Source organism: Fukomys damarensis, unplaced genomic scaffold (genome assembly GCF_012274545.1).
Source record: "Fukomys damarensis isolate Sample0158 unplaced genomic scaffold, DMR_v1.0_HiC HiC_scaffold_39, whole genome shotgun sequence".
In the NCBI taxonomy this organism is placed as follows: domain Eukaryota; kingdom Metazoa; phylum Chordata; class Mammalia; order Rodentia; family Bathyergidae; genus Fukomys; species Fukomys damarensis.
In genome coordinates, this window is record NW_022900951.1 from 86,883,592 (window position 1) to 86,892,230 (window position 8,639).

An 8,639-nucleotide genomic window follows, 5' to 3' on the forward strand; every position below is an offset into this window, starting at 1 on the left:
CTCTACAGTAAGTGTGTATTACATTTGCAATCATAACAGTAAATAAAAGTCCTTTATGAAAAAAGAATTAACCATGACTATTATAATTTCATTTATTGTGTCTTTCATTCAACTAATATTCATTGTCTAACATGTGTTGGCCACTGTTTAGGGGGCAGACAGATATGATCCTTGCTTATATGAAAATTCCATCCCAGTTAAGGGGAGAGACAGACAATCAGCAAAACATACTTAAATAAGATTGAAATTGTGGTGAAGAAAGCAGGATAATGGAAAATTTTACACAAATAGGATGGATTTATCTATTCAACAACAGTACATATAATTGGGTCCCTCAAAAATCTTATAAAAACAGTGAAAGTGACATAATTGAAAACATATTTTAGAAAGCTAACTTGGCAACAGTTTGGAAGCAGGATGGAAGAAGGGGTCAGAGGCAACTGAACCCCCTACTATAAGTCTGGGTGACTGGCTGGCTAGAGGATACAATCTAGGGAGGTGGCAGTGAGGGTGAAAGCGCAGGGACAGGGCCCAAAGCCTCTCTGGAGACTCGACTCTACTGCTTCACCACCCTAAACATTGGGTGGGATTCCAGGAAAAGAAAACTTATCGTTCAGAAAAACAAAGATTGACAGACAACTTGGCAGTTTCATGGTATTTTATGTGAGAATCTGGCTCTGGGGCCTGCCTGTAGCTGCCTCAATCATTAATGCTGTTGCTTCAGAGAAAAGATGGCATGATAAGCTGGGCATCACAAAGTCCAGATGGGGTTAACAACTGGCCTTGAGGACCCCATTTTCCTCCTCTTTTTGGTGCCTGTCACATCTGGCTCATCCCAGGCCCAAATAGTGTGGACATCAATGTACTGCTAGAATTGGTCTTAGTTTAGAAAAGCACTATCTAGTTTTCCTTACACTGAAAAAGAAATTGATGATGACAGAAATCATAGCCCTTATTTAGAAAATTATACGTAGAGGAAAATATCTCAACGAAATTGATTTTCTTATAGCCATGATAATAAAGAATGATAAAAATTCTTTCCTTTATTTTTCTTCCCAGTCATTCGTCATCCTTTTGATTTTCCCTGTGTTCCCTGCAAATTAATATTATTAGAGATAAAAGGAACAAACAAGACATAATCATATCCTGTCAGACGTCATTGTTAGTCCCTGTTCTACCCACTCTAAAGGTTATATTTAGAAATGCTTCAAGAACTACTCAGGGTCTAGGTGGACCTGAACTATCACATTATCAAGCACTTGAGATAATTTTGTCTTCTGGAAAATGGTGTTTCAAGTTTTGCAAGGCCTCACAAACTCATGGGTAAAATAAGGTCTCATGAGCAGGAAAAACTCAGATGTCACCAACTCCTGCCCCCACCTGTGTCTTACATAACCTTAATCATTTGAAGGTTTCCTCCAGGTCACTCAGGAAGATACAAGCAGTTTCATATGCTCTGAAGTAGTCTTTGCTTGTTCTTCTTTGACTCATTTTTTTAAAAATTCGTTTAATTTTTATAATTAATTTTCCATACACTTTAGATATACATGAGGATCATATTCATCATAGAGAATTTGTACCTGTATATAATGTCTTGATTTTTCTTTTTTCCCCAATTCCCTCCCTTCCCTTCAACCCCCTTCCCTTCCTTCTTAAAAAAGCTTTGGTTCCAGTTTTTCCTGTTCTCTTTTTTTTTTCTTTTTCTGTTCCTTCCTTTCCCCTCCCCCTTCTCTTGTTTCTCTTCCCATTTGAAAAATTTCTTCCTATTACTCAATATCTATTATACAGTTTGATCTTTATTTACCCTTTAGGTTTCTCACACCAGAGAAATAATGTGATATTTAAATGTGTGTCTCATTTATTTCACTTAAGAGTATAGTCTCAAGGTGCATCCATTAATCTAGAAATGTTTTGGGTTTAACTTTCTTTATGGCAGAGTAGTGCTCCATTCATTGTGGAAAACAAACAAACAAACAAACAAACACATCTTTATCCATTTCTCCATTGATTGACATGAAGGCTGTTTCCAAGCTTTAGCTATGACAAATTGTGCTGTTATAGACATGGATGTGCAAATATTTTTATAGAGTGATGCTTTTAATTAATTCTGGAAGATACCAAGAAGGGGAGTAGCTGGGTCAAATGGAATCTCTAGTTTTAGTTCTGGAGAAATCTCCATACTGACTTCCACAGAGGTTGCACAAGTCTACACTCTTGCCAACAGTGGAGAAGGTTTCCTTTTCCCTCCAGCATTTGTTATGGGTTGATTTCTTGACAATAGCCATTAATTCTGGAGTGAGATGGAATCTCAGTGTTGTTTTAATTTGCATCTCTCAAATGACCAGTGGTGTTGAACATTTTTTAATATATTTATTTGCTGTTTGTGCTTCTTTATCTGTGAAGTATGTATTCATTTCAGATGGCCATTTTTGGATTTAATCTTTAAATTTGGGAGAGGGTCTGATATTTTTGAGCTCTTTACATTTTCTAGATATTAGTCCTTTGTCCAAGGAAAAGTTGAACAAAATTTTTCCCAATTTGTGGGTTGTCTCTTCACAGTACTGGTGGTTTTTTTTGCTGGGCAAAACTTTTTAATATGATGAGATCCTAGTTGTTGATTCTTTGTATTATTTCCCATGCAATCTTTCATAAAATCTTTGCTTACAAGCATGTCTTCCAAAGTTCTACTTGTATTATCTTCCAACAGATTTAGTGCTTCTGTGTTTATATTTAGATTTTGATATATTTTTATTTTAGTTTAGTGCATACCAAGAGATACAGGTCTAGGTTTAATCTTTGGCATGTGCAAAGCCAGTTTTTGCAGCATCATTTATTAAAGAGACTGTCTTTCTTCTAGTGAAGGTGTTTGGCCCGTTTGTCAAAGATAATGCAGATCAGTGTGTTTGGAGTTGTTTCTGCATTTTCCAATCTGTTCTATTGAACCTGGGGTTTAAAAAAAAAATCACAATCGCTTTGTAATTTAATTTCAAGTCAGGGTTTGTGATGCCCCCTGCCTTGCCTTTGTTGTCTAGAATTGCTTTGCTAGTCTAGGTCTCTTTTGTTTCCAAGTGAATTTTAGGATTGTTTTCTCTAATTCTGTGAGGTGTGCTATTGGTATTTTTATTTGGATTGCATTCAACTGTATAACAATTTTGGAAGTATGGCCATGTTCACTATATTTGTTCTTCCTACCTAAGAACAATGGATATCTTTCTATTTTTTGGTGTCCCTTTCAATCTCCTTTTTCATAGTACTATAGTTTTTGATGTAAAGTTTTTTACTTTTTTCATTAGATTAATTCCTAAGGTTTTTTTTGATGCTATTGAGAAAAGCATGGTTTCCCTAATTTCTCTCAGTGAGTTTTTTATTTGTGTATGAATGCTATTGATCACTGAGTGTTGACATTTGTATTCAGGTACACAACTGACTTTGGTTATTAAATCTAGAAGTCTTTTGGTGAAAATTTTAGGATCTTCTATGTAGAATAGTATGTTACAGGTACATAATCTTTCAAAGAATCAACTCTTTGATTCATTGATTCTTTGTATTGTTTTCTTAGCATTGATAACATTAACTTCTGCTGTGATGTTTACAATTTCCTCCCTTATATATGTTTTGGGTTTAAATTGCTCTTCTTTTTCTAGTAGCTTGAGGTTCAAAATTAGGTTGTTTGTTTGAACTCACTCTGTTTTTCTGATGTGGGAATTCACTGCTATAATTTCCTCTTGTTTGACTGCTTTCATTGCGTCTCATAAGTTCTAGTATGTTGTATGGCATTATCATTTAACTGTATAAGCTTTCCAATTCCTTCTTTAATTTCATCTGTGATCCACTGGTTGTTCAGTAGGGTGGTAGTTAATTTCCATGTGTTTATATAGACTTTGTGGGGATTTTTTGCCATTGATTTACAATTTCATTGCACTATGCGCCGATAATATTCATGGTATAATGCAAATTAATTGGAACGATAATTTATTTTCTTCACTAATGCTTATAAATTGCTCATGGTAGGTAGCTTTATTATTAGCATGGAGAACACCTTAGAAAATGACTACTTTTCAGAAATGTCTTCTCGGTGTAGCTGGTGTATGGCTTTTGAGTATGTCATCAGATCCTATCTCTTCAATTTATTAGGCATGAGGAGTTGTTACCTATTTCGCATAGACCTTATTTCTTTTTTACTAAACTATAGTATTGTTTATGACCCTCAGACCATCTCAGTCTTGGCTTACAAGGAAGAACAACTGATTAAAACAACCATCTGACCTTAGCTAAAGTAGTACAATCAATAATAAAAATAACATCAAGTAAAGCCTAAAAAATGACAAACTGTGGTCATTATTAATTTGCCAGTTTTAACCACAGGCAAAAGATTTATAGTTATATAAAAAAATCTAAAACCAAGAACATCTAGAGTAAATTATCCCTCAGCAGAGTGATTTTGTCTACTAGGGAGAAAATTTAAAAGGGATAGGAGGAAAAAATAGAGAAATGGAAGAAGAGAAAGAACTTAGAAGAAAAGTTGAAGAACCAAGGAAGATTACCTAAGGTTTTAGAGACTGATGAAGAAGACAGGTCGGAAACAAAGAGAAAGGAACAAAAACAAGAAATAAAACAAATAATGTTCATATTCCTGAAAAAATAAAAATGTACAATAAGAGAGAGAGAGAGAGAGAGAGAGAGAGAGAGAGAGAGAGAGGGAGAGAGAGCCTTTTCTGTGATTTTCAAGGCTGTGGTTGTCTTGTGGGGTCTAGTTTTGTGGCAGTGTCCACTTCAGAGTATGTCTCTGCTGTCACTGGTAGGTAAAAGAGGCAGACAGATCCCACATCCATATTGTATGATCCCAGCAAGTTTTCAGTAGGATTAGGGTTGAGTGCTATATAATCCATGCAAGCTTGAAGTTGCAATGGGATGGAGTGCTGATGATTCAACTGTACAGAAGTCCAGGCTGGTCCTGGTCTCTGGTTGTGGGCCTGTGACCTGAATTGTTCAGCACAGAGCACTATGAGTGTTTCTTGCTATCTTGATCTTAATTTCCTAATCCTGAGCATCTCCCAGGGCTATGCCTCACCCAAATACTGGGAGCCCCGAGATAAGGCCAATCCACGGTGCTCCAAATCCCAGGTTCTGCTGTCCCCACCCTAAAATGGCATTCACTCAATCACTGTGTCCTGGGGACATTTCAATTGGAGTCACCCGCCAGCTGCTGCAGCCTACAGCATCCACTGCTCTGCTCCATTGGAGCATTTCTCTATGGAGGCGTCCAGAATCCCCACCACTACTTTACCTCTATAGGCTTGAGCCTCCTCTCATGAGCCAGGAGTCAGGGAGAATGACTAGTTTACCAACAAGTCAGGATTCAGGAAGACAGCACAGTTGGTCATCTTCCTCTTCCTCATTCCATCATTTTGCTCTCTCCATACACTCCAATTCTTCCTTCAGACCTTTCCTTGGCAGAAAGGGAGATCCACCTCCCTCCTTCTCTTCCCCAAGTTGATATAATCCAGCTTCCGGTCTCCTACTTTCAGAGAGGCTGATTTACAAGTGTTCATCTCTTCTCTGTCTTCCCAGAAGTGCCTCTTTGACTCTTCTTCTGCCTCTTATAGGTTAGTTGCCCACATGGTCACTTGCATACAGTTCCTTTTCCTTACTGCTAGTGGGTGTCCATGACTGTGAGAACATGGAGGCCATTGCTGGATTTGGGCCATGGATTCTGGAGCACTCACAGACATGTATCAATGAGAGGCCTAAATGGTGCTGCACTCCCTTCTGGAAGCTCTGGCTGAAGGGAGTAAAGAGTTCACTTGGAGGGTGCTAATACATTTCTTTTGTGTGTGTGTGCCTCACACTTGGCCATTGAAATAATATTGCTACTGTCTTCATCTCAGTTAGGCTCCTGTCAAAAAAAAAAAAAAAACAACAACAAACCTGAGATCTCATTAATCCTATCTTACAGACAAGCAATCTGAGACACAGAGGTTAAGAAAAATTCCTAAAACACTAGAGGTGGAATCTGAAGACATAGATCTGACTCCAGCCCTCCACACTTGCAACTGTTCCACTACATATACAGCTTCATTTTTCAGAGCCAGATGGCCCCTGTCAGGATTCACTGAACAAAATTGCCATCTAACAGTGGCCAACATTGGAAGCTCATAAAGTTGGAAGTCTGAGCAAAACTGGGCCTGCTTCTTTCCCCCTTTTCCAATGTAGATTGACATATGAATCTTCCTAGTGGTATCTGGGGAAAGTCCTCAATATCAAAGAAAAAGAATCAATAACTGGAAATCCAAACTCTGCCTGGGCTCTAGTTATAGGTTCAGAGTAGATCAACCTCTATCATGAGCTCTGGTCTAAGAAGGAAGCTAAAAGCCTTACGTGGGTATCTTCTCATTGAGAAGAAATGTACCTTGGCTCTAGAACTCTGCAAGTGAAAGGGGATTTTTATGGTTACACCAAGATCTAGCTTCTCTTTCTCAGTATTTATTTTCCCTCAGGATTTTTTTCACTTCTCCCTCAGGAAATTTGGGGTTGAATAAGGAAAGAAGTTTCTTAATCATTTAGATACTTCACAGTATTAGCTTCCAACATCACCCCTCCCATACGGGAGGGTACTATGATTCTAACATCTAACAGTATAGTTAGAACACATATACTAAATAGAACCAGAAACTTTTGGTTTTAAGCAACTTAATAGAGATGATCCAGAGTAGCTTTTCCATTATCGCCTCAAAGTAATGATGAATAAAATATGGGAGAAAACTCAAACTGAGCTTGAAGAAAAGGAAATCTCGGCGGGGGGGGCAAAAAGAAAAAATGGGTTCTAATTGTACATCAATAAGTTCTTGACCCCCTCTAAGACTGCTATAGTGGAGTCTGAAAAAGTCTAGGCTAACTTACAAAGGAACATTTACTAACACAGTGCTAGAGGAACAAAAATATGAACTTCCAGTCCTACAGATGTGTCAACTACCACTCAAGTGTGAGCATAAGCGGGTACCATGGAGCAGGTCTGTAATCCCAGCTTGGAGGGAGGTTGAGGAGGGATGATACCATGTTTGAGATTTGGCCGGGCAACTCAATTGTATCTTGTCTCCAAATGAAAAATAAATGGACTGGGGATATAGCTCAGTAATAAAGTGTCCCTGGGCTTGATTCTCAGGACTACAAAAAAAAGTCAGCATTAAACAAAGACATTTTCTTTTAAAATATAGAATGCTGCATAAATTTGTGTCATTCTTGTGCAGGAGTCTCACTAATTTTCTCTATGCAGTTCCTATTTTAGTATCTATGCTGCCAAAGTAAGCATGAAACAAAGGCATTTTCTGACAAAGACTTAGACAACTCACTGTTAGTACAAAATGTGCTGCATATAGAGCTAGGCTGAACCTGAGGAACATGGAGAAATTTAAGAAAAAGAAGTCCACACCCTATAACATTCTGTGCTGACAATTTCACTGCTCTAAGCACTGATGTGTAAGTATTGAATAGACTGATGCTTGCTTTCCCACAATATCCTCTAATATCTTAATTTTTTGATAATAGCATTATTGAGATAAAATTCATATATGATATAACTCACCCATTTAAAGTGTATATTAGATACTTTTAGTATTTTTATATATTTGGGAAGTGTTCACAACAATTTAACTTTAGAATATTTTCATTAAACCCAAAAAGAAACTCCCTATTAGAAAAAGTAAAAAGAATCAACAAAAGGATAATAATATGACAAGAATAAGTCAAAATATATCAGTTATAACCATCAATGTTAATGGCCTCAATTATCACCCATTTAGTGTATATTAGATACTTTTAGTATTTTTATATATTTGGGAAGTGTTCACAACAATTTAACTTTAGAATATTTTCATTAAACCCAAAAAGAAACTCCCTATTAGAAAAAGTAAAAAGAATCAACAAAAGGAGAATAATATGACAAGAATAAGTCAAAATATATCAGTTATAACCATCAATGTTAATGGCCTCAATTCACCAATCAAGAGAAACAGATTGGCAGAATGGATTAAGAAGCAAAATCCAACAATATGTTGCATACAAGAAACACACCTAGTGCAAAAGGAAGCCCATAGACTGAAAGTGAAAGGATGGAAAACAATTCTCCATGTGTCAGGAGCCCAGAAAAAAGCAGGGGTAGCAACCTTATTCTCAGATAAAGTAAATTTCAAACCAAAACTCATTAAGAGAGACAAAGAAGGACACTACATCCTTGTAAAGGGAACAATTCAAGAGGAAGAGTTGACAATCATAAACATATATGCACCAAATATAAATGCCCCCAACTATATAAAACAAATATTAAGTAACATGAAAAACCAAATAAGCACTAATACAGTTGTAGTGGGGAATTTAAATACCCCACTATCACAAATTGACAGATCATCTAGGCAGAAAATCAACAATGAAATAATAGAACTGAACCAAGCTTTGGAACACATGGACTTAATAGATGTTTATAGAGTATTCCACCCCTCAAAATCAGAATATACATTCTTTTGGGCTGCACATGGATCATTCTCCAAGATAGACTACATACTGGCTCACAGAACAGGTCTAAATAAATACAAAAAAATTGAAGTCATCCCCTGTATATTATCAGATCATAGTGCAATCAAACT

The 8,639-nt window shown here is 36.8% G+C and overlaps 1 non-coding gene across 1 annotated transcript; it reads right to left on the reverse strand.

Annotated features, from left to right (window-relative positions):
- Nucleotides 1-7,204: 7,204 nt before the first annotated feature.
- LOC117284845 lies at nucleotides 7,205-7,309 on the reverse strand. The gene has a single exon (XR_004515917.1). It is a non-coding gene; the product is annotated as a U6 spliceosomal RNA (small nuclear RNA).
- Nucleotides 7,310-8,639: the final 1,330 nt, after the last annotated feature.